Source organism: Chiloscyllium plagiosum, unplaced genomic scaffold (genome assembly GCF_037043375.1).
Source record: "Chiloscyllium plagiosum isolate Xiang-an unplaced genomic scaffold, Cpla_swu_hap1 HiC_scaffold_2, whole genome shotgun sequence".
NCBI lineage: Eukaryota > Metazoa > Chordata > Chondrichthyes > Orectolobiformes > Hemiscylliidae > Chiloscyllium > Chiloscyllium plagiosum.
This window is the reverse complement of record NW_028270140.1, coordinates 100,673,959-100,697,693: the sequence shown is the minus strand read 5'-3', so window position 1 is coordinate 100,697,693 and position 23,735 is coordinate 100,673,959. Positions and strand designations below refer to the sequence as shown.

The following is a 23,735-nucleotide window of genomic DNA, read 5'->3' as shown; positions in this document are numbered from 1 at the left end:
TTAGTCCACTTAGTCATAGTATGCTGGTCATTTGTAGCTTATTCCATTCCTCATTCTACCAATGACAGATTTACCTGAAGCTCAAAAGATTGCCCATAAATCTGAAATGTTCCCTGACTGCATATGATTTCAGTAAAGTATTGTAACCATGCCATTTAATCCCATTGTCAGTGAGGACACATAGTCAGAGTGAGGGAGGTCAAGTGAGTATATCTAGGAAATCGGTTCAATGTGAGAATTCATTACAAGGTGGGAAAGAGATACTTCCAGTAAAGGTTACTTAAAGAAATGAAGTATGTTGAGTAAGGAGTTTGGTTTCACCTCAGATAGGGTATTGTGTTCATTTCTGGATACCAAACTATAGAAAGAATGTGAATGCATTGGAGAGAGTGCAGAAGAGAATGACAAAGCATTTTCAGAGATGAGAAAGTTCAGTCATATGGACTGGAAAGGTTAGGACGGTTCTCCTTGAATAGCCGAAGGCTAAGAGAAGATCTGATTAAGGTTTTCAAAATCATGAGGAGGCTTAATAGAGTAGATAGGGCAAACTGTTCCCACTTGTAAAAGAATTGAGAACAAGAGGGAGCAGATTTAAATTGAATTACAAAGGAAGCAGATGTAAGGTGAGGAAAAAAAAAACATTTTCACAACTTATGGCTTTGGTCAAGAAAGAACTACCAAGAAATACAAGTGGTGGCAGATTCAGTTGAGACATTTGAGGGGCATTGATTCCATTTAAATAATGATCCAATGTGTGTGGGTGTAGGGAAAATGCAGGAGAGTAGTAATAAGTTATGATATTCATTCATAGAGCTGGTGCAGATGCTGGACTGACTGACCTCCTTCTGTTTTGTAATGATTCTGTGATTCCATGAACTGTTTCTCTGACATTGCTCTCTTCCCCCTCTAAACAATGATAGAAATATGTAGTTATTTTATCTAGAGTGTTCAAGTAATTCTGCTATAATGCACATTTCATTATCGCAGATTTGCTAAAATGCAATTGATGAATTGGGGACAATATTTCTTAAGCGAGAACTTATAAAACGTGTGTTGGCTGCAATACATTGACATCACCAACAGTTTGAAAGCTTTTCTAAAGCATGATTTTTCTATGGTGCGGAGTTGCACAAGAACACAACCATCACATTATAGAAAAATTACCTGTACTGATTATTCTTGTGAAAAGGATGATATAATTTGCAATCTGTAAAACATGATATTCTTTGAGTATAAAATTACATGTGGCTATTTTTCATATTTACCTCAGACCTGATCCTGTTGCATTCCTTTCCTGCTGACGTCGGTGGCCAAATAAGTGAGTGAAAATAAAAACAGAAAACATAGAAATAATCAGCAGGTTAAGTTAGACTGCAGCTGTGGAGAAAGAAAGGGTTAACATTTCAGGTCTATGACCTTTCATTATAGCTGGGAACAATTATAGATATAACAAGTTTTCATCAAGTACAGAGGCACCTCAATTATCCGGCATTCAATTATCCAAATATCGTATTATCCGTCATGTTCGCAAGGTCCTGATGCTCGGCTAAACTATGTCATCCAGCATTCAATTATCCGGAATTCGATTAACTGAGTGAAATATTCCCCACCCATGTCCTTCGGATAATCAAAGTTCTTTTGGGGAGGTATGAAAAAAGTCGCGGTGTAGAAAGAACAAAAGTGAATAACGTGATGGAAGACAGGAAAGGTTACAAACTGGAAGAGGAGTTGCCAGAACATCCTGGCCCTCATTTTGAGCACTATGATAACAATATTATTTCAGGTAAATTTCTTGCGGTTACTGGTCACTTTAACAGTTTAGATGTTAAACTGAAATGATTTTGGTTTTTCTTTTAACTTATTTGCCATTAATAGTAATGTGTGAACATTCCACATAGCAACGAACGAACCTCTTGAGAGAGGCCCCACCCCTCCACCCTGATGAACATATCATGGTGTATGATGACTTTGTATTGATCCCACGATGTCATCATGCCAATCCGCGAGTGAGCATGGAAATCAGCAGCTCGCCAGCCATTTTAAAAGTGTTATTGAGCTTGTTAATGACCCAATTCTTTATAGCTTCTCATTACCCGTTATGTTTTTTGGGCATCAGACTCGACAAATTTGACAGCGATTTTTGGCAGCTACAATGAGGTAGCACAAGGGCATTAGGAAAGGTCTCCCACTGGAACTTCAGCTCCGTGTATTTCTACTGGGGAAGGTGGCTGTGGCTGTGTGACGTTTAAATCTTTTAATTTACTCATTTTGAAGTTTCATTTAAAATAATGTCTGGATCAAGTCACAATAACTCAAGAGGCTACAAAAAACGGGCAGGTGGTGAAATAACTCCACAAAGGCCAGTATCCCAACACCAAGTCACCCTTTGTTTACACCTGCATGGAACAAGGCACTGACCAAGCTAGTACCTGATGTTATCTCGCACGTGATTAATTGACCTCCATTAATTGACTCTGGGATGAAGTGGTACATTAGATTAAATTCCCTACAGAATGGAAACAGGCCCTTCGGCCCAACAAGTCCATACCGACCCTCTGAAGGGTAATCCACCATTCCCCCTGACTGATGCATCTATCACTATGGGCAATTTAGCATGGCCAATTCACCTGACCTGCATATCTTTGGATTGTGGGAGGAAACCCACACAGACACTGGGAGGATGTGCAAACTCCACACAGACAGTCCCTGAGGCGGGACTCGAACTTGGGTCCCTGACGCTGTGAGACAGCAGTGTTAGCCACTGTGCTGCCCCATTTAGGCCGCCTGTGTTTGGGTGAGGGCAGGATGACTGTGTTAGGTAGGGGAAGCAACAGTGGGATCCCTGATCTCCTCCTTCCTCGCCTGTCCTGATCTAACAGTACTCAAATGATCATTATGTGGAGGCACTGATGTTAGACTGGAATGGACAAAGTTAAAAATCACACAACACCAGGTTATAGTCCAACAGGTTAATCATTGTTAGTAATGATAGAAATTTGAGCTTTCATTGTTATGTCTGAGGTGATAGAATATTCAGCTCATAGCTGAAGTTGTTTGCCTGGTCCAAATGTGCAATAAATAATTACTTACTGAAGTTACAGCAGTTAACAGAAAGGTGATACCACACAGAATAGGAAATAACCTTGTGATCTGTTTGAAATTTCAAAGTCAGAAGTCACATGAAACCAGTTAATAATCCAACAGGTCACAAGCTTTCAGAGTGGTGCTCCTTCACTTCACCTGATGAAGGAGCAGGGTTCCGAAAGCTTGTGACTTTGTCCACCTCAGTCCAACACCGGCACCTCCACATCATGAAATTCCAAAGTGAAGGGAATCCCATCATGATGTATGCTAAACTTTTAACAGGATACATTAATGTTTATCAGGATTTCAAGAAAGGGCTGAATACCCACTGAGATCAGGGGAAAAACAGCAGTGAACAATTTCAACCTATTACTTTCCCCATTCTGTGTCAGCCTGAACAGTGATATGAATGGTGTCTAACCACAGAAGATAATTTTTTTTCATAAGATAGGACTTATAGCTTTACTTAATGATTAAGTCAATAGTGGATGTAATATTGCTTCTTATTTGATGGAAATAAAGAAATTTGAGTGGTACAGAACCAGTGTCATGTACTAATATGCCATGAATACATAAGCAGTTTAACTTATTGAAATGTAAACAAGGGCAAGCTTTGTTTAAAAATTAGCATGAGTTGGCACTGCATTCACAAACCTGCTATTTAGTTTGCTGCAGTCCTACAATAAATATTGCTGGAAAAGCGCAGCAGGTCAGGCAGCATCCAAGGAACAGGAGAATCGACGTTTCGGGCATAAGCCCTTCTTCAGGAATGAGGAAAGTGTGTCCGGCAGGCTAAGATAAAAGATAGGGAGGAGGGACTTGGGGGAGGGGCTTTGGAAATGCGATAGGTGGAGGGAGGTCAAGGTGAGGATGATAGGCCGGAGTGGGGTGGGGGCGGAGAGGTCAGGAAGATGATTGCAGGTTAGGAAGGCGGTGCTGAGTTCGAGGGATTTGACTGAGACAAGGTGGGGGGGGAAGGGGAAATGAGGAAACTGGAGAAATCTGAGTTCATCCCTTGTGGTTGGAGCGTTCCCATGCAGAAGATGAGGCGCTCTTCCTCCAACCGTCGTGTTGCCATGGTCTGGCGATGGAGGAGTCCAAGGACCTGCATGTCCTTGGTGGAGTGGGAGGGGGAGTTAAAGTGTTCAGCCACAGGGTGGTTGGGTTGGTTGGTCTGGGTGTCCCAGAGGTGTTCTCTGAAACGTTCTGCAAGTAGGCGGCCTGTCTCCCCAATATAGAGGAGGCCACATCGGGTGCAGCGGATGCAATAGATGATGTGTGTGGCGGTGCAGGTGAATTTGTGGCGGATATGGAAGTATCCCTTGCGGCCTTGGAGGGAAGTAAGGGGGGAGGTGTGGGCGCAAGTTTTGCATTTCTTGCAGTTACAGGGGAAGGTGCCGGGAGTGGAGGTTGGGTTGGTGGGGTGGTTCCTAACCTTCCTAACCTGCAATCATCTTCCTGACCTCTCCGCCCCCACCCCACTCCGGCCTATCACCCTCACCTTGACCTCCCTCCACCTATCGCATTTCCAAAGCCCCTCCCCCAAGTCCCTCCTCCCTATCTTTTATCTTAGCCTGCTATCACACTTTCCTCATTCCTGAAGAAGGGCTTATGCCCGAAACGTCGATTCTCCTGTTCCTTGGATGCTGCCTGACCTGCTGCGCTTTTCCAGCAACACATTTTCAGCTCTGATTCCAGCATCTGCAGCCCTCACTTTCTCCTACAATAAATATTGTCAAGAAGGGACTTCAGATTGAAGTAAGTGTATATGTCCCACCAATAGTTAATTGTTCCAGTGAGTAGAGGCTGTGGCCATATATGATTCTCAACATACAAATCTTTCCCTTGTGATGAAGGCATGTGGGAAGAGGCAGAGAATCTCTCAGTCAGCCAGAACTGCAGGCAGCTGCAGTACAATTGGCTTCCCATGTAAAAAAAACTCCATGCACAAGCTCTTATCATGGGCTAACCACAGAGTACAAAGCATGTATCGTCCTCGCTTCAAAAGACTGCCAATGAATGGATCCCAATGAGCTTAACAAGGCGGTATTTATAATTATCCAGGAGCATGCATGAAAATTATAGTCAAAGACTAATCACAAAATGTTGGAACATTCATTTCCTATGAAGCTGAAATGTATTTTCACTTTAAAAGTGACAAATACAATGCATTGCATAAATATAATCTTGATTTCATTACAGTGATAAAATAAGTGGTTCCTCTGACATTTCCCTTTTTGGTTTTGTACTTTTGGACATCTGACAAATCAGTGGTTAAATTAGTTTGAGATTGGGACATGTTGCAGTGGTCTGACTATGCAAAGAACAAAGAAGAACAAACAAAATTACAGCACAGGAACAGGCCCTTCGGCCCTCCAAGGCTCTGCCAATCCAGATCCTCTATCTAAACCTGTCACCTATTTTCTCAGGATCTGTACCCCTCTGCTCCCTGCCCATTCATGTATCTGTCTAGGTACTTTGTAAATGATGTTATCGTGCCCACATCTACCACCTCGCTGACAATGCGTTACAGGCACCCACCACCCTCTGTGTAAAGAGCTTTCCACATATATCTCCCTTCAATGTTTCCCTTCTCACTTTGCAGGGTAAACCAAAACAGACACCTCAACTTTTAATTGAGATTTATGATTCTATTTATATATTAAAAAGAATGGCTATTAAGATTGTGAATGTTTAATAAGACTAGGCCATTCACTTAATCAAATGTTTCATATTTTCTACATTTATTTTTCTGAAGGGTAATGTGTGCAATAGATGTCAGAGTCAGTTCCCTAGTGGAAGAAACAGCATCATATTATATTTAATACCTAACCTGAGACAATAGAGGGAGACTCCTTCATGTCACTTCCATTACAGCTATAGGGAGAGGTTGAATAGGCTGGGGCGGATTTCCCTGGAGCATTGTAGGCTGAGGGGTGACCTTATAGAAGTTTATAAAATCATGACGAGCATGGATAGGATAAATAGACAAGGTCTTTTCCCTGGGATGGGGGAATCCAGAACCAGATGGCATAGGTTTAGAGTGAGAGGGGGAAGATATAAAAGGGATCTAAGGGGCATCGTTTTCATACAGAGGGTGGTACATGTATGGAATGAGCTGCCAGAGGAAGTGATGGAGGCTAGTACAATTACAACATTTAAAAGGCATCTGGATGGATATATGAATAGGAAGGGTTTGGAGGGATATGGGCCAAGTGCTGGCAGGTGGGACTAGGTTGGGTTGGGATATCTGGTCGGCATGGACAGTTGGACCGAAGGCACTGTTTCCATGCTGTACATCTCTTTGACTCTGTGACTCTGCAGCTTTGACAGACTAAACAGATGCCAAATGATTTAAAGCTGATTCTTGGTACTGAGAGGGAGCAATGGTAAGGACATCTCATTTTCTGCATCAACAAATTTCTGGAGACAATACCATAAACAATGGCCCATTATTTCCCAATCAGCTCACACAGGGAGAGCCGTAACAATAATGGAATGAGTTCTGAAGAGGGTCACTAAACTTGAATGTTAACTTTGCTTTCTTTCCACCGATGCTGCCAGACCTGCTGAGTTTCTCCAGCAGGTTTTTATTTCCAATATCTGCAGTTGTTTGTTTTACTTCAGTATCTTGCTGGAGCACCCAATCATAGAATCAGCCACTTAAAATCAAGTCACTACAAGTGACCAACTCATGACAATTAGAGATTTAAATAAATATCATGAGTTTTTTTTAACAAACATAAACCAAATAGAATGACACTTAGATTTAATCTCTAACAGGACCAGGTCATATTGCAGCAAAAAATCTATGAGCAGTATCTTACCGCGTCCTGAACGATGTGGTCTCTGGTGTGAAATCCAGGAGAATTGCGTGAGGTCCAGTGAAGCCTTTCCCAATGTTGTGGGCAATTAGTTGTATTTCTAAAAAAGTCCTGGATGCTGAGATGAGATTCTTGGTTGGGAATGACGAGAAGCCTATTAACAGGAGGTAAATGAGATAAAGTTCCAGAGTCCCAGAGAACAATAGGGCATTAGGGAATGTGATTGGTAGTGATTTAACCTGAGGGTCACAACACCTCAGGTGAGGTTGAGAAGGTGGAACTTTCAAACTACATATTGCTGATTATTATCCTCATGAATCTCACCTCATTAACATGCAGCTTCCAGTTGTAGCACTGAACAGATAGGAATTAGGTGCTAAGGATTCCCATCAGAGCGGTTACCTGGTGACTCCAGCTCACCATTTGCTCCTGCAGACTGCTACCTCAGACTCCCAGCACCAACTTATTGGGGCATACTCTAGGTCAACAGCCATGCACACCCCACGTGGGTGCTGGTATCCAACATGTGCCAGCCTCCGCAAGTCATCAGGCTCACCTCCGGACCTTTTACAGTACACTTCTGCACTTGGATGCAGCACCTGGGCATGTACTGGCACCTTTAAATGCAATGCGGCGGCAAGGGCACTTGGTTTGCTGGGACAGGGACCCAGCTCACAGACTAAACCAGGAGGAATCTCAGGGCTGCTCATTTGTTGTCTTAGTGCTCAATCCCTTTTGCCTACCTGTCCTGGTCATTAGCAATAAGCAGTCAAGGGAGCAGACATTTCACCGTATAGCTCTTCATTATTTCAATCGCACACTTACACCATGAGCCAACATGAACACGGAAAACACACAACATGTGCTTCAAGAGAATGGCTATGTCTCAAAGTCCGAGGGGCATAGTCCTTACTGAGGACTTATATCTACTAAACATCACGGGAAGATGACATTCAGGGGGCTGGTGATATAGTGAGGAGGCTGGGGAACTTAATGATGGGGAGTGGATGTACAGTGTAGAGGGAATTAGAAGGCAGGTAGACAATACAGCATGGGACGGTAGGGGGTCATGTGGGAAGGGAGATTGACGATAGTAAGTCTCAACCTGGCTTCCAATGGGGAAAGTGAACTACAAGACCTGGCATAGTCACCTTGTATGCCTGGGGCAGAGGCTTACTCAGATAGACAAGTTGGGTGTGGCTTGTGTAGGTGTGAGATCTGTGGGGTTAAGAGAAAGGCCTACCGGGTAAGGACATTGTTGTTTTGGGGATTCACCCAGATGGCAAGGTAGAGCCTGGAACTCTGCCAGTGGAATGGCCTTGCATCATCCTGTAAATCCCATTGTACTCTGGAAATGAAAATGACTGCATTCACACCTGGAGAGCAGATAAGTGCTGCTCTCTGTGAGGGAGGGGGTCTGTACATTGTAGCTGTGTGGGTCCTTCAAAGGACAACATCAGTGAACCCTCTCCCACTCCGTGCAGGGAGGGTGAAATCCACCTGAGAACTCAGCATTCCTGGTGAGCTTTAGGCATTTTCCTACTGTGTACAGTCCACCTTCTGACCATCTAATGCAGGTTAGTGCCTAAACCCCACTATTGCCTGGAATACAACAGCTATGTCTCTGTCCCTGGGGAAATGGAGCTGAAGTTGCTAATGTTGCAGTTGCCTGTGATTTCCCCCATTGCCTGCACATGGTACTTACTTCCCAGCATGCTCCATGGAACATTGTCTGGGGATCCAGAGGGACGGCTTCAGTCACTTTGCGTTTGCTGTTCCAGTGACACAGAGACACACACAAACAGATCAGCATGAAACAATTCACTGTTATTCACAGAAGCAATGATTTATATACCATTAAGTGTCCCTGCACCATTGATGTTTCCTGCCACTACGTCTCAGTGTAATCCTGGTGTCTATATCTGGGGCCTTCTGTATGGAGAGCTGGTTGGACTTAGAGTTCTGGTTCGGCAACACTGGGGTGTTTCAGTCTCGGGTGTCTTGCCCAGAGACAAGTGCATCATCTCTGGCTGTAACTCCCACTGGGCTGAGAGCAGCAGGCAGACTGGAGGTGGAAGAAGACATGGCCATAGAGCCCTCCTTTGCTCTGAGGCTGAGACGATGCCTGGTCTCCAACTGTGGCATTGCTATTGTACCACCAGAGCTCTGAAGGGAGCTTATATTATTAGACTTGCCATCTCTTGGATGAAACATTATGCCAAGACTCCATTTGCTTGTTCAGATGGAGATTCCTTTGCAAAATACAATGAAACGCAGGAAATTCTCCAACTAACAGAACTCAGGGCAAAGGAAATCTCCCAACAAATTTTTGTAGCATATTTGGGGAAATGGTCACAAATTTACTACGGTTCATGATTAGATTACATTAGCTACAGTATAGAAACAGGCTCTCAGCCCAACAAGTCCACACTGACCCTCCGAAGAGTAACCCACCCAGACCCATTCCCTGACCCTACATTTATCCCTGACTAATGTACCTAACACTACAGACAATTTAGCATAGCCAATTCACCTAACCTGCTCATCTTTGGATTGTGGGAGGAAACCAGAGCACTTGGTGGAGACACGGGGAGAATGTGCAAACTTCACACAGACGGTCATCTGAAGCCGGTATCGACCCCGGGTTCCTGGCGCTGTGAGGCAGCAGTGCAAACCACTGAGCCACCATGCTGCCCATTTATCTCTTTATGGTAGCAAAGACCACATGGCTCATGAGAACATCAAAATATGTATCCTGCATATAAATGCATTGCAGTAGGCCCTTGTGTTTTTACCTCACTATATAGAATGCATTTAAATTGTGGAATATTCAGTATTGGGGAGCTCCTTGTATAGCCTTTAACAACTTGTCTTTCTAAAACTTAAGCAATTGCAACAGAATTCACATGGAGTAAGGCATGTTTCAACATACTGTAATCTTACAAGTCCATCTCTGCAAACATCCACCTTATCAGAAAACAAATTCTGTACACTACTGATTACCACTAAAAGTTAGCCATTATACATGGTTTGTAGGAAATCTATCATTTCATGAACAAAAACTTTTTTTTTCTGAGTCGCTCCCACTTTCATCCACCTCTACACACATATTACAAACATAATCTGTAAATTGTTCACGTATTCCTATATGTGCGGAAGTTATTGGTTGTTAGTCTGGTATCTATTTGACCCTTAATGGTGATATTTTCACCCTTAATGATGATAATATCATTCCTGTGAAGAATATTCGGCCAAAACAAGGCATTTGTTATTCAGATTTGAAGTCTATGTTGGGTTAATGAGTTCCAGCACATGCCATGCTGTTGCCTTTTGTTGAATCTGAAAGATTGCATTCTCTGTACTACCTTCCCCAATTTCCTTCAAAGGGACTGCAGCCCTTTTGCTTGCTTCCTCACTTCAAAATGAAACCTTTGCAAAGAAAGTTGCCACCCAAGTTGATTGCGTTGTTAAGAAGGTGTACGTTGTGTTGGTTTTCATTAGCAAGGGGTTTGAGTTTAAAAGTCACAAGGTTATGCTGCAGCTCTATAGAGCCCTGGATGGACCACACTTGGAATATTGTGTTCAGTTCTGGTCGCCTCATTATAGTAAGGATGTGGAAGCTTTAGAGAGAATGCAGAGGAGATTTATCAGGATGCTGCATGGACTGGAGGGAATGTCTTATGAAGAAAGGTTGAGGGAGCTGGGGCTTTTCTCATTGGAGCGAAGAATGATGAGAGATGACTTGATAGAGGTGTACAAGTTGATGAAAAGCAAATATAAAGTGGCTAGCCAAAGACTTGTTTTCTGGGTGGAATTGGCTCTCGTGAGGGGGCATAATTTTAAGGTGATTGGAGGAAGATTAAGAGGAGTTGTCAGAGGTAGGTTATTTACATGGAGTGTGGTGGGTGCGTAGAATGTAATGCCCGAATGTAATGTGACACAGTTATAGTAGTGTCCCATACATAAGGGACATTTAAGTAACATTCGTTGCACACTCTTTGGACTGAGCAGGCGTGATTTGAGAAAGATGCTTTCAAGTGGCTTGTGGTCATGCTTTTCTATCACTTAGTTTCTCCCAAACAGTTACTGATTAAAACACACACAATCATAGGTAATTGCCAGGCTACCTCTCTAAATCTGTACACTGCACTGTTCAGTATGCATTATTGTTGTGGTACAAACAAAAACGTTTTTATTCATGAGTGAATGCATATTGGTCGCTGGGCAGGCATTCATTGTCCTTGAGAGAATGGTGGTGAGCTTTCTTCTTGAACTGTTACAGTCCATGTGCTGTAGGTTGACCCACAGATAGGGAGGGTGTTCCAAGACTTTGACACAATAACAATGAAGGAACAGTGATATTTTTCCAAATCGGGGTGGCGAATGGTTTGGAGGGGAAGTTGTTGGTGGTGGTGTTCCCATGTATCTGCTGCCCTTGTCCTTCTAGATGAAAGTGGTCATCGATTTGGAATGTCCTGCCTGAGGGGCCATGGTGAATTTCTGCAGTGCATCTATAATTGCCCCAAGTCCTGTATCACTGGCATCATGTTGCAAGATGATGTCATCATTGACATCATTGTACCTCACCATTGGCACAGTTATTATTTGTTGTTTGGTGTGAGTGAAAATGTTTTTGTGTTCAATGCCTCAGTATCACTGCAGATTCTATGTCATGGGTCATCCACAAACCAACTAATCATTTTACTTCTTTCATGTCTGTTGGTTTCTACATCTGTATTACAACGCTTCATTTGTCTGGATCAAGGCAAAGTTCGTTTGCTGTCAGAAAATGAACGATGTACTTGTTTTCAGTCACTTTCAATTTCATCTTCAGCTTCAGGTTTACCTGGTGAGCTCTGTTGCTGTGTTACCACATTAAAAGCTGCAGATGCCAATGAACCAAGGCCCAGTGTTACATGAAATGAACAGCAACCATTCAGGCAGTAACATGTTAGATTAAGAATATGTACACAAGTTTCCCGTAATGACAGATGGGCCATTTGTCTGTCAAGTGAATTTGTTTGAGATTTTCAAGTAAATAGAATCCTAGAATCCCTACAGCGCGGATAGAGGCCATTTGGCCCATCAACTCTGCACTGAAGCTACAAAAAGCATCCCATCCTGACCCAGATCCCGAACCTACTTCCATAACCCCACATTTACCATGGCTAATCCACCTAGCCTGCGCATCCCTGAATACTATGGGGCAATTTAGCATGGCCAATCCACCAACTTGCAAATTTCTGGATTGTGGAATGAACTGGAACACCTAACAGAAAACCCCACAGGCACTGAGAATGTGGAGTTTGTACAGTCACTTTAGGCTGCAATTGGACCCAGGTTTCTGGCACTGTGAGACAGCAGTGCTAACCACTGAGCCACTGTGCCACTCAAGTCTATGTACCTTACCAATTCAGTGTGAGAGTGATAATTCTGTGTTAAATGAAACAATACAATAATGCACCATCTCTAAGCAGTCGCAATAAAGTCATAGAGATGTACAGCATGGAAACATAGCCTTTGGTCCAACCCGTCCATGCCGACCAGATATCCCAACCCAATCTAGCCCCACCTGCCAATACCCGGCCCATATCCCTCCAAACCCTTCCTATTCATATACCCATCCAAATGCCTTTTAAATGTTGCAATTGTACCAGCCTCCACCACATCCTCTGACAGCTCATTCCATAAACATACAATCCTCTTTGTGAAAAAGTTGCCTCTTGGGTCTCTTTTATATCTTTCCCCTCTCACCCTAAACCTATGCCCTCTAGTTCTGGACTCCCCGACCCCAGGGTAAAAAAGACTTTGTCTATTTATCCTATCCATGTCCCTCACAATTTTGTAAACCTCAATAAGGTCACCCCTCAGCCTCTGACGCCCCAGCCTGTTCAGCCTCTCCCTGTAGCTCAGATCCTCCAACCCTGGCAACATTCTTGTAAATCTTTTCTGAACCATTTCAAGTTTCACAACATCTTTCTGAAAGGAAGGAGACCAGAATTGCACGCAATATTCCAACAGTAGCCTAACTAATGTCCTGTACAGCTGCAACATGACCTCTCAACTCCTGTACTCAATACTCTGACCAATAAAGGAAAGCATACCAAACGCCTTCTTCACTATCCTATCTACCTGTGACTCCACTTTCAAGGAGCTATGAACCTGCACTCCAAGATCTCTTGGTTCAGCAACACTCCCTAGAACCTTACCATTAAGTGTATAAGTCCTGCTAAGACTTGCTTTCCCAAAATGCAGCATCTCGCATTTATCTGAATTAAACTCGGCATCTACCACTTCTCAGCTCATTGGCCCATCTGGTCCAGATCCTGTTGTAATCTGAGGTAACCCTCTTCGCTGTCCACTACACCTCCAATTTTGGTGTCATCTGCAAACTTACTAACTGTACCTCTTATGCTCACATCCAAATCATTTATGTAAATGACAAAAAGTAGGGGGACCAGCACCGATCCTTGTGGCATTCCACTGGTCACAGGCCTCCAGTCTGAAAAACAACCCTCCACCACCACACTCTGTCTTCTACCTTTGAGCCAGTTCTGTATCCAAATAGCTAGTTCTTCCTGTATTCCATGAGATCTAACCTTGCTAATCAGTCTCCCATGGGGAACCTTGTCGAACGCCTTACTGAAGTCCATATAGATCACATCTACTGCTCTGCCCTCGTCAATCATCTTTGTTACTTCTTCAAAAAACTCAATCAAGTTTGTGAGACATGATTTCCCATGCACAAAGCCATGTTGACGATCCCAAATCAGTCCTTGCCTTTCCAAATACATGTACATCCTGTCCCTCAGGATTCCCTCCAACAACTGGCACACCATCGAGATTGGGCTCACCGGTCTAAAGTTCCCTGGCTTGTCTTTACTGCCTTTCTTTAACAGTGGCACCACGTTAGCCAACCTCCAGTCTTCCAGCACCTCACCTGTGACAAATAGATTTTGATTCTTAAATTATCTCTCCACAGTAGGTCATCTACGATTGTTTCCATTCTGGAATGATGTTGATGCTTCTCTGGAGTTGTAGAGATATCAACTTTCATAAATAACAATTTGGACTTCCCAAGTGTCTCGAAAATATAGTCACAAAACATGAATTAGCTGGCTCTTGAGTAGCTTTAAAAACCCACACTGTTTCAGTTGTTTGCTTCTGATGCAATTGTCTGACTTTTACCAGAAATGTGTCATCTTTGGCACTCACCCATTCACCACCGGCAGAAGTATTGACCACTGATGGGATCTCTCAGGATTCCTGACTCCAACACCATCTTCAAAGATCAGTCATTCATCCAGTCTAGTGCTGGCCGAGCACAGCTGTTCAGCATGGTTTATTTTATTTGTCACAGTCCTGGCAATAGAGGATAATTGGTGTACCCCACTTTATCAGTGAGGATGTGAAGGTCCTGTGGGAAGATGGGTGTGTGCAGCTGCTGCCCATGGAGTGTACCCTGAGATGTTGATGACTGATGAAGGCCCAGAGGAGAATGTAGTGAGCTGGAGTCACCTTATCACTCTGACTTTCTGTTGGGAATTGTCACCATCAAATTGTGGAAGAATGGCTAAACTGCACATCAGTGAGGAGAGAGAAAGATAGTGATGTTAATACATATAAATAGGCTTCTCACTGCTCCTTAGCAAGAATCTTCTCTCACCGTTCAACACTTGGTGAAAGGGCTGGGAAGGTTATAGGCCTTAAAGGCTTCTCTCTCTAAAACTGATATAAAATGGAAAAGTCATATGACCAGGGTATATCATGTCTTTACAAATGCATTTCTCCAATCACTCCTCACCATAACCAATACACTCAGACTGTACTACTACACATCACAAATTAGTGTTTAGGAGCAGCAAAGCTGGCTGATTTAAAATAAACTCTGACAATGCTGACCATTTCTAGCAGGTCTAGCAGCATCTGTGAAGAGAGAAATAGAGTTAATATTTCAGGTTGATAATCTTACTTAAGAATTCAAAGGAATCCTGGCCGCTTTATTTTTCTTTTATACAAATATGGTATGATATCCTAATGACTGCATCATAATATTTGCAAATACAGAATTACGACACAGACAGGGTGGCATGTGGCTCCCTGAAAGAGCTATTTATTATGTTCACTCCATCATAGCTGCAGAGTTTATTTTAAGTGATCCAATTCCTTTTTGAAAACTACTGTAGGATCAGCTTACACCACTCTTGCAAGCAATGCATTCTAGTTCTTCATAACTTACAGAGTAAAAACAATTCTCATCCACCCACTGGTTTTCTTTGCCAGTTTTAAATCTGCACCATTTTGTTTACCAGCACTCTTCCAGTGCAAACAGTTATCATAGAATCCCTACAGTGTGGAAACAGGCCCTTTGGCCCATCTAGTCCACATTGGCCCTCCAAAGAAGTGTAACCCACTCAAACCCATACCCCCTACCCTATATTTACCCCTGACTCATGTACCTAACCTACACATCCCTGAACTTTATGGGCAATTTAGTATGGCCAATTCACCTAACCTAAACATCTTTGGACTGTGAGAGGAAACCGGAGCACCTAGAGATGACTCACGCAGACATGGGGAGAATGTGCAAACTCCACACAGACAGTCGTTCGAGAGGCTGAAATCCAACCCAGGTCACAGGCGCTGTGAGGCAGCTAACCACTGAGCCATCATGGATAAAAATGCTATGCTGCAGGAATATAAAACCCTGGTTAGACCTCACTTGGAATACTGAGACCAGATCTGGGATCCACACCTGAGTTCTCCCCATCTGCTCTGTAAAACCCCTCATAACTTTGAACACCTCAGTTAAATCTCACTTTTTCTGTTCCCAACTCTGAGAGGAACAACCTAACCTCACTACCCTCTCCAAATAACTAAACCCTTCAAGTCAGGACTTTCTTGAAAGCTTTATTAACTTGTCCTATCATCTTGGAAGATTTGCAGCCCCAGATTCATCACCTTTTACTGAGTCATACAGCATGACCACAGACCTTTTGGTCCAATCCATCCATGCCGAACATAATTCCAAATTAAACTAGTCCAACCTGCCTGCTCCTGGCCCATATCCCTCCAAACCTTTCCTGTTCATGTGCTTAATCAAATGTTTTTTAAATGTTATAACTGTACCCGCATCCACCACTTCCTTAAGAATTTAATTCCACACGTGAACCACCCTCTGTGTAAAACAGAAGTTGCCACTAGTGTCTTTTTAAAATCTCTCTCCTCTCACCTTAAATATATGCCCCCTTTAAATTCTACTGTTTTGTTTATGCTCTTGTAATTTTTTTTTTCTGTCCAAAATATATGATTGCAAACATTGATTTCAAAAATGATGTGCTGTGCTCGGTCTTTAATAAATATCAACAAGGATAGTAGCACTAATACTGTACCTAGGGAAGCCAACTATTTACTTCCTGCACTGTCCACAATTAACCATTCATTACCACTTTCTGATTTCTATCTTACATCTAGATTTGCATCCATGCTCACATTGTCCCTTGAATTGCATCGTCTTCAATATTGTAAAAATGTCTGTTATATGGTATATTGTAAGACTTCTTCTAAAGCTCCTTATATATGGCATCAAATATTTTCAGCAACTCTTTTTTTGTTGTTACTTCATCAAAGAGATCAAGTTACACAAAAACATATCCATGTCGACTTTCACTGGGAAGAGCCTCAGTTATAAATGAGAATTAGTTCTGACCTATGGTCAGAACCTCTGGTCTCTAGACATTTCTTGTCTCTAACTGGCGTGATGCATTGATTCACAGCTCAATATTTGCTTTTATTATGCATTATGTTTGCATTTCAAAATTCATTTTGAAAAATATGTTGCTTTGGAAAAGAAATTACCATGTAAGACAAAAGCTAATTACTTCGAACTAATTGAGACCTTGTTATTCATTTTAATTGTGTTTAGGATTTGATAGAAAAAAATCATATCTCTGAAATATCTGACAATAGTGCAATTTTAACTTAATTTTATCATGCAACTTTGGCTTTCTCTGATAATAAGAACAAGCGAAAGGTGTAACTCTACAGTTATGAGCAATAGTGAGCTGGTTAACCTAACAAATCTGCAATTGTCAACAATGAGGCACTAGCTGTTCATGAAAACCTTGCATAGTTTCCAAAATCATTTAAAATAGGAAGGTTTAGCACCTTTTGTAGGCCTCTAACTTATTTTAACCATCTCAAAAGAGCAGATACATTTCATTTACTCAGGCCAGTTGGAGAATGCTTGCTCTTCTATTAGTCTCTGCACAGTTGCAAGTCTTTTCTTTAGAAAATGACTTCATGGAAATTAGTCAGGGAAATGAAGCTTGGCATTGGTTTTTACATAAGTCAGTGGAGCACAGCTGACTGGTGACAACCAAGAAAGGAATGAATTAAAGTTACTGACACTTTTTTCATTTGCTATTTTGAGGTGGCAACATTGGTAAGATCACATCTCTAAATACTCTGAGAAGATGATCATAGGATTTCTTGTAATTATTATTTTTCTTGGTGACTTTTTGGGAGTTAAGTGTCAAAACACGTGGGCCTGGAATCAGAGTAGGTAGAGCAGTTACACTTACCTCAAAGATGTCAGTGAGCTAGTTGGGTTTCTGTGTCTTAGCTATTTTTGTCTCTCAGCTGATTTTGATCTGCGCTGTATGGGAGGTTGAGGGGGAGAAATTTATTCACCCAAACTTGTCACAACAGGACCAACACCCACCCAGCAGGACATGGACTGTACTGCCATACCTGTGAGGATCATGGTCTTCAAATTCTATCGCAGTTCTAAGTGACAATGCCAACTCTTCCTAGTTTATTGTGCACTGGTTAATCAGGGATGTTCCGATGACCTTCACCATGGAGAAACAGGAAGAGTGTGTATGTGGTTTTGGCAGGCTAGCATGCTTCTCAATGATTGCAGGGAGCTATTGACTTCAGGTATGAGGTTCTCTGAGCATCATAAGTAAAGAGAGAGATTACTGCAAAGTTACAAAAACCATTTTCCAGAACATACTACTGGTGTGTGACCACACACAGTGTATCATGTCAGTGAATGCCAGCCTTCTTGGTAACAGTATCAAAGTTTCCATCATGCAACAGCTGGTGGTGCCCACTGTCTGGTTTATCCACTGTACACCTGACTCATGGTCAGCACCTGCACCCGGCCATACATAGACAGCTCATATACAGTGAGAGTATTGCTCCCAACAGAGAATGCCAAAGACTTTTTGAGGGTGGGGTAAACGTTCCAGTTCTGCAAGAGTACATCTCCAAAATTATGGTCCATTGCTGCATCCTCCATAATCTCCCTCTTGGAAGGGCACAGCCCTGGGCATAAAATCTTTGACGAGCAACTCAGGAGCAGGAAGAGGAGGCAGAAGCAAAAGTGAAGAGATATTCAGGGTTGGCTTACTTGAAGGCCTAGCAGTGCTAATAGTCTGGGATTGCCGCTTGAGAGCTAACAGCAAGAGCACAGGCAGAGTGGCAATGGTGGAAACGTGATGCTACCATCCAGAGGGAGGACAGCAGGTTTGTACACGTGGAGCCATTATCATTTACTTTGGCCATCATCTCAACAATCCTTATGATCTGTTAGTGAACATATTGCTGGGCTGCTTTAAGGGCCTGCAACCTTACAGTCATAGAGGTACAGCATGGAAACAGACTCTTCAGTCCAACTTGAGTCACTTGAAGAATCCACTGTAGTATAAGGCAGCAGCCATCAATAGGGTAGCTGATGACGTCATTGGCAGTGATGTGTGTAGTAGAACTTACTCTATGGATATGCAGTGAATGTAATGTAGAAAGCTTAATAATACAGTCCTTCTTGCTGAGGCATAAGCAATATCAGTTTCTCAGCTTATATAAAACATTCAGTCATGGGGTTAATAAGCTGAAATGTTATTATCTCAATTTGAGCTTTCACAGTGCTTCTGAGATTTGGAGTAGTTTCCACATGGCTGCAGTGAGATCTGAGACGTTGGCTACCAGGTGCCACTTTGAATTTGCAAGCAGTTGGTCACCACTTTCAACTTGGAAAGGATGTATTCCAATCTATGTGTCAAGTTGGAACCAGTTTCTTCATGCTTTTTACAAAAGATTCAGTGGCAGTTATGCTCATACATAAAATACCACTGTGTGCATGCCAGTCAACCTTTTCCTAAGCACTGTCCCATCAAATTCCTCATCTGTATCTTCTATGATAGAACTCTTACAACCTTTCCCTCTGGGTGAGCTGGCATACGTGCCCTCACTGTAACCCACTTGTGCCCCTGATTCACCACCTGCCGATACTAGCCTTTAGAGCATGTACAATGGGCATTCTACTTCTGGTATCGATAGCAGATGAAAAGTTGGACCACAAAGTTCAGTTGAACTAGTTCTCAACAACAAGTTGAGACAGCTGGAGCCTAATTGACAAGACTGAGATCCTTAGCTTGTTTTCAATTGGTTTCATTTGAGAGCAGTTCATTTGAATATCATATGCACAATCAAATGAATAGAGGGCATAAAGTTTTTGTGCTGGCTGTTTCAGTCTTATTGTTGAATGGGTCTTAATCTCTTTTTCTGGTCATTCTTCATCCAGAATTGCGTTCTCTGTATCAAGAATCAATTGATTGTGAACGAACTGATTGTAATTCAAGGGATTTTAATCAGGAAAACATTACACTGTAGTACTCTGTTAATTGCATCTCAGACAAAGTAAAATGGAGGCAAGTTCTGAAAAACAACGGGAGAATTTTGTGGTGCGTATATACAGTTTTTTGTGGGTTAGTGGTTATGTTGTGCAAAATTTTAACACTAGCACTGAAATTCTTTTGTTGGGAGTGTGATGCTGTATACAGCATTCTGAGCCATCCTTTGTCTGCAGCAGCATGTAGCTTCATGGGTTGTACTAGTTGGACAGATCCCAGAACATGAATCATGCAATAGTCTTTTCACAGATGATTCAAGAAAGTGATCTGTGAATTGCACAATCAGTGGAAACATCACATACATAGCTGTGCTATGTCTTGAATGAGCTTCATATTTACCATTTGACTTTGTATTCTGTAAAGACAGTACACACCTCAAATTTGTCAGTCAGTTAAATTGTTGGTTGCTTTGTTTTATTGTGGACCCTTGCATGAGTAAGTTCAGTTTTGCGCAAATATGATCTGATGCCAGAGAGCAGGCCTGCACAGGGATAAGATTACAAGTAACAGAGCATTAGAGACACTCAGCAGGTCTGGAAGCTTATGTGGGGAGAGAAACAAGGTTAACATCATGAATCTATTTTAATTTTATAAGATCTTGGATGGCTGAGATCTCCAACCATCCACAGGACTTTGTGGTTACTTGCACTGTTGTATCTGGGTTAACTTTCCATGGATGTTTTGCACCTGTTTTTGTGTACTCCAAGGACAGGAATGGAAATCTGAACTGCATATTTGTAGTTTTCTTGCGTTGTGCTGCACTGCTAACTTTACTTCAAATGCAGTGTGGTTAGCTGGAAATCAGTGCTGCCACATGTTACTCTCCCATTATTCAACTGCTCTTATGAGTCATAATATGCTGATGTGGAAGATAGAAATTTGTTATTGGTTCATTGTGAAAACCTTTCACTCTTAATGCAAAATGTGGATTTTATTTCTTTACTTTAGACTGTAAGTACACACAACAGATTCTTCTTTTAGCCTAACAGTTCGTACTCCTTCCTTTTATGTTCTCTACCCTGTGATCCATATCAAAAAAGTGCAATGCCTGCAAGTTTCAAAATGAGCTATAGGTAGAAACTGAATAGACTGGGGCTTTTTTTCTCCGGAGCTTTGGAGACTGAGAGGTGACCTTATAGACGTTTATAAATCATGAGGGGTATGGATAGGGTGAATAGCCAAGGTCTTTTTTCCAGCGTAGGGGAGTCCAAAATCAGATGGCATAGCTTTAAGGTGAGAGTGTAAAGGTTTAAAAGGGGAAACCTTTACATACAGAGAGTTGTGTTTGTACGGAATGAGCTGCCAGAGGAAGTGGTGGTGGTGGGTACATTTACAAAATTCAAAAGGCTTGATGGGTAAATTAACAGGAAGGTTTTAGAGGGATAAGGCCAGATGCTGGCAAATGAGACTAGATCAGTTTAGAATATCTGGTGGGCATGGACGAGTTGGACCAAAAGGTCTGTTTCCATGCAGTATAACTCTATGACTCCATTCCAGTGAGAGTCTGACCAAACTTCATTCTCAAAGGCAAGGACCTTGACATTCTTGTCTTCTCTTTACAAGGTCCATGATGTTAAGGAAGTCGGGACAGGGCCTGCCTTTGCTGGAAGATCTTGCTTCCATGGCTCAGTATGAACTGAATGTGCTATTGAAGACTGTTATGTTGAATTTACTGAGATGTGCTGAGCTTGTGCATATGACTCCTTTCCCCATCTGAGGCCTCCATTGAACAAACTTGTACAGAGAAGTGATTAGAAATGTAGAATCGGGTGTTTGATAGTGGTTCTCTGATGGACTTTCTAGCTGCAGGAGGAGATGGATACTTAAGGTGCCCCTAGAGTGATTGGGCACCCAATGGCTCCATGTAATTTAAATGTCCTCCCACTGACCCCACAAACTCCTGCTGAGTGTCTATTGCAAGGCAAAGTTTAGATTGGTAAAATTGTTCTATGTTGACTTTCAAATCATTATCCACAGTCAATGTAGGACCTTCATTTCATGCAAATCCATTCAATATGGCAATCATTGAAATTCAGATTCCCAGATAGCAAGTAGGAACAAAACGGGCGGCACGGTGGCACAGTGGTTAGCACTGCTGCCTCACAGTGCCAGAGACCCGGGTTCAATTCCCGACTCAGACGACTGACTGTGTGGAGTTTGCACATTCTCCCCGTGTCTGCGTGGGTTTCCTCCGGGTGCTCCGGTTTCCTCCCACAGTCCAAAGATGTGCAGGTCAGGTGAATTGGCCGTGCTAAATTGCCCGTAGTGTTAGGTAAAAAGGGTAAATGTAGGGGAATGGGTGGGTTACGCTTCGGCGGGTCGGTGTGGACTTGTTGGGCCGAAGGGCCTGTTTCCACACTGTAAGTAATCTAATCTAATCTAAAAAAAACATGGACCGGTTATGCCAGGCCTCTACCTGACTCTGCCTGGAATTTCCAGGATATTGATAAATGGACATAAGCGTCCCATCATCTGCAATGGCACAAGGACAACATTATTACAGAATAGATTGGGAGAAGTCTTCTTGCCTCATATTATGCATTTTCCTCCTATGGGTTCAAAAGGGCTTCCCTCAGGGCTTAGTGTGGCACTGGTTTCAATTCTCTCACATAACCAAGGGAACTTGGGGTTCCTGGAAATAGGATCTACTAACCAAATGTGATGAATTGGGAATTCACATGGGGCAAATAACTATTTGTTTGTCTCAGGCTGCAGTTAGGAGAAAGTGTCCATCTTCCTTCCATCTACCTGCTCCACCCTTGTCTCGGACCTATCACTTTCACCCCCACTTTCATCTACCTATTGCATTCCCAGCTACCTTACCCCAGTTCCACCCACCTCCCATTTATCTCTCAGCCTCTTTGGCCCACAAACCTCATTCCTGATGAAGTGCTTGTGCCTGAAATGTCGATTCTCCTGCTCCTCAGATGCTGCCTGACTGCTGTGGTTTTCCAACACCACACTCTTCGACTCAGGCTTCAGGTTCCCTTCCTTCTCCCATGCTACAGTGTCTGTCTATTCACCATCAGTTGGCCACACAGCATCTGCCTTCTGATGTTTCCATTCCTTATTTACAGCTAAATACTGGCAATAGGACTTAAAACAGGGATGGTGAAACTGAATAATTACTATTATGGAAAGCTTTGACTGTTAATATAATGCACACATATTTAATGACTTTTTTGCTTTGTACTGCAATTTGACAATTTTCTAGGCAATAAACAGTTGGTCACTTCTTTTCTTTGCATAGATACAGAGTTCAAACATGTTCTTCTTCATATTAAAGACTCCACACAGTTTTGGATATGCCACCTTTTACAATGCCTGAAACTATATAAAATTAGGATATGACTAGAACATGGACTGGATGATTAGGAGTGTTCTGTCGTGTGTGTGGGGTTTCTACTGATGAAACTTGATTGAAAACTATATCAGAAAGAAGTGATCATGTCCCAACATCAGTATCTCAAAAACAAACTGAGAAAATAATCCTTTCAGAAAGCATTTCAAAACAAGGATATTGGAGGGAAATGTTGCTAGAGTTATGATTTGCTTCAGGATTGCTGTTTAATATGCTTTAAAATATATTGCAGAGCTTTTGGGTAACCCACAATGGGCATTGTGAAGAGCAGCATTTTCTGTTCATAGTTCAGGTTTAAAGTATCATCAAGTACTTTGCTTTTCATCAAATCATAGAATACACCCAGGCCATCAGCCCATTGAGTCCACACTGACCTTCCAAAGAGCATCATATCCAAACCAACCCACCCTATCCCAACCCTGTAACCCAGCATTTCCCATGGCCAAACCACTTAACCTGCACATCTTTGAATGTGGGAGAAAACTGGAGCACCCAGAGGCAATCCATACAGACACAGGGAGAATGTGCAAACTCCACATTGACAGTCACCCAAGGTTTTTGATTTGGCAAAGAATGCATTGCTGAAGTTATTAATTATTTTGTTTTGAACCTAACTTGTTGTTGCTTTACAGGTTTGTTAATATGAAAGAACCAGTTGGAAAGAATCATAATACTGTTTAGTCAAGTATAAATCACATCATCATTCCATGTTTATTAGTCATGTTTTTCAAGGTTCTTAGCGACTTTCTTGGGTGTTTTGGAAATTGC

At 42.4% G+C, this 23,735-nt stretch overlaps 1 protein-coding gene across 2 annotated transcripts in view; it reads left to right on the top strand.

Moving 5' to 3' along the window:
- The window catches only part of cast (calpastatin), a 218,472-nt gene that overhangs the window by 67,024 nt on the left and 127,713 nt on the right, over positions 1-23,735 (top strand). The window lies entirely within an intron of this gene.